Below are 6,000 nucleotides of genomic sequence, written 5' to 3'. Positions count from 1 at the left end.
AACCTCCACCAGCCAGGGATCCTGGGTGACTCATGGAGGAAAGCCCTCTGCCCACCTGCCCTGGACATGTCTCATCAGAAATAAATGTTTGGGGGCGCCTGGTTGGCTCAGTCAATTAAGCGTCTGCCTTCGGCTCAGGTCATGATCCCAGGGTCCTGGGATGGGGTCCTGTGTCAGGCTGTCTGCTCAGCAGGGAGCCTGCTTCTCCCTCTCCCTCTGCCTGCCACTCTGCCTACTTGTGCTCTGTCTCTCTGTGTGTCAAATAAATAAATTTTTTTAAAAAAAAAATAAAGGTTTGGTGTACTAAGACACTGAGATTTTTGATGTTTTTTTTTTTTTTTAAGAAGTATTCATTTATTTTAGAGAAAGAGAGAGAGAGAACCCGGGAGCAGGGAGAGGAGCAGAGAGAGAGGGGAAAGAGAATCCTCAAGCAGGCTCCTCATGGAGCGTGGAGCCCAACACAGGGCTTGACTCTGAGATCATGGCCTGAGCTGAAATCAAGAGTCAGACACTTTAACCAACTGAGGCACCCAGGCGCCCCTTGATTTGTTTGTTATCACAGCATAATTTATCCTCTCCTGAAAATACAGGCATTTATTAGTAGGACTGCTATGTAAGGTTGCACAGATTGTACACTGTACCAGGGCAGTATCCCCAAGGGGGTTTCATTCTGATCATAGACTTGCCTAACTTCTAAATCCTGCACGCATCTGAAGGACCGTGTCCTGTTGCAGCCATGCTCATGGCACCCCCGAGGCTGCCCCTCTTGTTTATTAGGCTCTCTCAAAGACCTGATTTCCCCCCCACACCTCCCACCCAACTCTAAGCCTGCCACAGCCATCTCACAGGGTGGGGGTGGTTGGGAGTGTTCAGTGGGACTGTTGGCTTAGCGCTTGGGTATAAAATAAGCAAGAGTGTGGATATGAGTGTGTGCCCAGTGAGGGCTACCACTCCCTGGAAAGCTCCTCCCGGGCAGATCTGGGCCAAGCTGAGGGGATGAGTGAGGGGGCACAGCCATGCTCCAGAAGCTTCACTGCTTCCTAACGGGATACATATGCTCTGGCTACAGATTTAACAAGAAGTCTGATTTATGGAACTGCCATTCATATGAATTTAAGCTGGATGCTACCGATTAAACCCCAGAGCTAGTGCTCCCTCCACCTCTCCCCTGCTGCCTCTCTTTGCTCTCCTCCCTTCCCCCTCCTTTATAGGAGGGCCAGTCTGGGGTTGCCCAGCGCAGCCTGGAGTGAGTGGGCAGCTCATTCTGCTTTCTGCTGGCCAGCCTGCCTACAGAATAAGTTTTACTATGTAGGACGTAGTTTTTTTTTTTTTTTTTTAAGTTTTGTTTCGTTTCTTAAGGAAGGCACCTTTTCTCTGAAAGAAGACATTATAGGCAAGCGTGGAGCTCTGGAGAGAGGTTTGAGCTAGAGATGCAAATCTGGGAAATGCCAGCACTTATTGGTGTTTAAAGAGCCATGGCACTGGGGGATCACGGAGGGGGAGGGGTTACATGGAGAAGGGGCAGAAGACCCAGCAGGGAGGAGAAGGAGCAGCTGGGACACAGGAGAGAACCAGCCAAGTAAGAAGAGGGTTCCAAGGAGTGGCAGGGACCAGCCCGCGTCAGTAAAACCGAGAGCGGAGAACTGACCTTTGGGCTTTAGCTCCGTGGAGTCACGGGTGTCCTGGCTGAGAGTAACTGCAGGGAACGGGTTCAAGGGAAGATGGGGGCGGGGTGGGGACTGGAGAACAGGGAGCTCAGGTGCCTCTTTCAAGGAATCTTACTGGCCAAGGTGTAGAGGATAAGGTGGTAGTTGGTGGGCAAGTGGGGTTGAGGAAGAAGTGACGTGCAGGAGAAAAGTGAAGCTGATGAGAAAGAGCCTGAAGGCAGGAGAATCCCTGTGGCCAGAAGTTCTGGATGCAGACCCCCACCAGCAGCAGCAGGTGAGAATGGCCTGTTCCCACAACGCCCTGCTTACCCCATCCCGGTTGGAGCATCTCATGCCCTCTGCATGAGAAACCTTATGGGGTTTCCACTTCCCTTCCGACGGGGAACTAATCCCTGGGTTGGGGGGGGGGGGGTGTCTCCGGCCATGCAGGAGTTAGGATTCAGACCTGAACGAAGCTACAGATGGGGAAACAGAGGCCCAGAGAGGTCGAACAATTTGCCCAAGGTCACACAGCTATTAAGTGGCAGGACTAGAACGATCTACCCTAATTCTGCCCAACACCCTCCCCCATACTCAAGGATAAGACCCTGTGGGTTCTGCGGATTCTGCTTCCCACTAGCGTTTGTGTTTCTTCCTTCCGTACAGGGGTACCAGGATCGCCAGGAAGATGTGACTCAAGGAGTAGCCCCCAAAGGGCTCACAGACCACCTGGGGAGATCCATCCACGGTCCTGATTATTAGATGGGGAGTCAGCTGTCCCGAGGATTGTTCAGGGGGTCGGTGAGAAGTGCACAGGTACCCCACTAAGTGTGGGGAGGAGGGGTGGTCAGGAAGGCCTCCCTGGAATCTACTTCTAAGTGGAGAGCCAAAGAATGAGCGTGGTGAGGCTTGGTGAGGAGCGGTGGAAGGACCGACGGGTGTCCCTGCAGAGGGCACAGCACGTGCGACGGCTGAACAGCCCAACCGACAGGGAACCGGCTGTTGGGAGCGGGCATCGGGACGAACTGGGGGCTGACGGGGGCCCGCGGCCCGCCCGTGGGGTCGGCCCCCGCACCCCCTTCCCGCCCGCGCGCCACAGGGGCCGCCTCGGCGGAGCCAGCCCGCCCAGCCCGCGCGGGGGTCGCGCGGCCGGCCGGGGGCGTCTAATGGGCTGCGCGGCCCGGGTTCCGGGGAGTGGTCCCCGGCCGCGCTAATGTGCGGTCGCCCCGCCCGCCGGCAGCTGGTGCCCCCGCGCCGACCCCGGGCGCCGATCGATACGCATCAGGCGGCGGGCGGCCGGGGGCGCCCCCTCCTCCCGGGCGCCTTTGCCCGGTCGTTCCGGGGCCTCCCGCGCTGGGGGTGGCGGCGGGCGACGCGGGGAGGGGGCGCCCCGCGGGGGGGGGGGGTCGCCCGGGGCTCCTCTCCGCCGCTCGGCGCTCGCCTCTCACTGTCTCCAATCTCTCGCTCCCTGCCCCTGAACTGGTTCCGCGGCCCCCGTCGGCCCCTGTCCTTCCCAGCTCGGAGTCTCCGTCTCTCCGTGTCCGGGTCTTGGGGAGGACCCGTCAGGCGCCCCAGGCGGGAGGCTGTGGCCTTTGTGCGCAGCCTGGGGCCAGTGGTCTTGCGGCCTCCTGCCCTCACTCCACCCCGCCCCGCTTCCCTTTGCCGCCCCTCTTGCGGCTGGGAGCCTGGGAGTCCCAGGTGGCTCCTCTGGGGACAAAGCCAAGGCCAGGGGGACCAGGATGGGGCGAATGAGGCCCTGGGCGGCAAAACTTGAGGAGCGCCCCCCCAAAAAACCCCTCAGAAATCAAGATCAAAATAACACTTTAATGCAATATTTTTAAAAAGCGAACTTAATGCAAAAAAATTCTGTAGTGAACAAAATACCAACACTTTGCAAGGTCAGTAACGGCCAGGCAGAGCCATAGTGGGGCCCAGCAGCAAAGGAAAAATCAGAAATACGATCCTGTTTTACTTAAAATGTTGGTGTTTTGGGGCGCCTGGCTGCCTCAGTCGGTGGCATGTGTGGCTCTTGGTCTCTGGGTTGTGGGTTCGAGCCCCACGTTTGGTACAGAGATTACTTAAAAAGAAAATCTTTAAAATAAAATGTTGGTATTTTGTCCATCTTGGATTGTTCCTGACTTTAAAGGAGGCTGATACAGAGGGGTCCTGGGATTGTGGATGGAATTCCACACCCAGGACTAAGACTGACCAGTGAGAAAGGGTCGAGGGCAAGCGTCTTAATTAGCTTTTTGATCATTTACATACCGTGCAATTCACCCATTTAAAGCATCGGATTCAAAGGTTTTTGGTATATTCAGAGTTGTGCAACCACCACCACACCCACTCTGGAACATTTTCATCACTCCTAAAAGAATCCTTGTACCCGCTAGAATCCTTGTACCCGCTAGTGTCAGCTCACTGTTCCCCTCCATTTCCCCAGCCCTAGGCAACCACTACTCTTTTGTCTCTACGGATTTGCCTTTTCTGGATATTTCATATAAATGGAACCATACAACATGCCATCTCTTGTGTAGGGCTTTTTCCCTTAAGTATAATGCTTTCAAGGCTCATCCCTGTCGTAGTGTGTATAAGTACTTCATTCCTTCCTGTTGCCCAGTGATCTGCCATTTTACCCACGCGTTCATCAGCTGATGGACATCTGGGTTGTTTCTCCTTTGGGGCTGCAATGAATAATGCTGTTACAAACATTTATGTACAAGTTTTTTGGGGGACATATGTTTTCGTTTCTCTCCGGTGTCTACTTAGAGTAGAATTTCTGGGTCACGTGGTAACTCCGTGTTTAACCTTTTGAGGAACTGCCAGCCTGTTTTCCAAAGCGGCTGTGCTCTGTTATGGTCCCCTCAGCCATGTATGAGGGTGCCGATTTCTCCCCATCTTCACCAGCACTTGAAATTATCTGTCTTTTTGATTATAGCTTTCTTAGTGTGTGTGAAGTGGGATCTCATTGTGGTTTTGATTTGCATGTCCTTAATGGCTAATGAAGTTGAGCATCTTTTCACATGCTTTTCAGACGTTTGTATATCTTCTTTGAAGAAATGTTTGTTCGAACTCTTTGCCCATTTTTTCAAACGTCTCACTTATGTTTTCAGCAAAGGCATCACAACACACTGTTCTGACTTGCGTCTTTGCACTCGACAGTACGCTTTGGAGATCTTTTCATGATTTTTATAGATCAACCTCACTATTTAAAAAATTTATTATTATTATTATTATTATTATTTTAGAGGGGGGGGCAGAGGGAGAGAGAGAATCTTAAGCAGACTCCATGCCCCTCACGGAGCCCAACGCGGGGCTCGACCTCACAACCCTGAAATCATGACCTGAGCCAAAATCAAGAGTCAGATGCTTAACCTAACCACCCAGGTGTCCCGCCCCCCACTATTTTTAAGTAGCTATTTAAGGTTTCATAGTATGGCTGGGCTATAAGTATTTATCCCCATCTCTGATGGATGGACATACATGGTTTTCAAAAATGTTTTCTCTTACAAGACAGGTAAACATCCTTACACACATCTTTGTGTACCTAAGTGAGTTTTTTTTTAAAGCTCTAGAGGTGGAAATCCAGACTTAACATAGTTTGGGTGTGGATTATTTTTCTCGTGGCCTGGTCTTTAGTCACGTAGAAATGTTAAAATTTGATATCTCTAAAAAGAGTGCAACCCTCCTCCTTTTTGGCTCCTGGGTCTCGTGTCTTATCTTTCCTAACCCAAGGTTGTGAAAATATTTTCCTCTACTATTTTCATATTAAAAGATAAATGGAGAGATGTATTTTGGGTGTGATGACAATATTGAAATAAAATAAATTCTTCTTAAATTAACTAATAAATCTAATGCCATCTCAGTGAAGTTCCCAATGTAAATTTTTATCAAACGTGATAGTTTATATGAAAAGGGAACATGTAATTTAAAAAATTCAAAAGTGAATAGTTGAACGGTTGGCAAAATGCACTGTAGAGTCATAGTAATTAAAATAGTGTGGTATTGAAGGAGCCCCTGTTGACTCATTTGGTAGAGCATACAACTCTTGATTTCAGGGTCGTGAGTTCAAGCCCCACGTTGGGCATAGAGATTACTTAAAGCAAACAAAAACTTTAAAAAATAGTATACTATTGGAATGAGATCAGGTAGATTGATCAATGGAAAGAAACAAGTCTGTGTTTATATGAAAGTTTACTTTACGATAAAGGTGACATTTCAGATAAGCAGATTTCAACAAATGGTTCTGATTCAAATTGCTATCCATTTGGTGGTGAATATTTATTCATTTATCCATTGAATATTTGTGAATGCTTAACACAGGCCAGGCACCCTGCATGTGGACACTGGGGTGGAG

The sequence above is a fragment of the Zalophus californianus genome, chromosome 4, assembly GCF_009762305.2.
Source record: "Zalophus californianus isolate mZalCal1 chromosome 4, mZalCal1.pri.v2, whole genome shotgun sequence".
NCBI classification, from domain to species: domain Eukaryota; kingdom Metazoa; phylum Chordata; class Mammalia; order Carnivora; family Otariidae; genus Zalophus; species Zalophus californianus.
The sequence above is the reverse complement of the archived record's forward strand: the minus strand, read 5'-3'. Positions refer to the sequence as shown.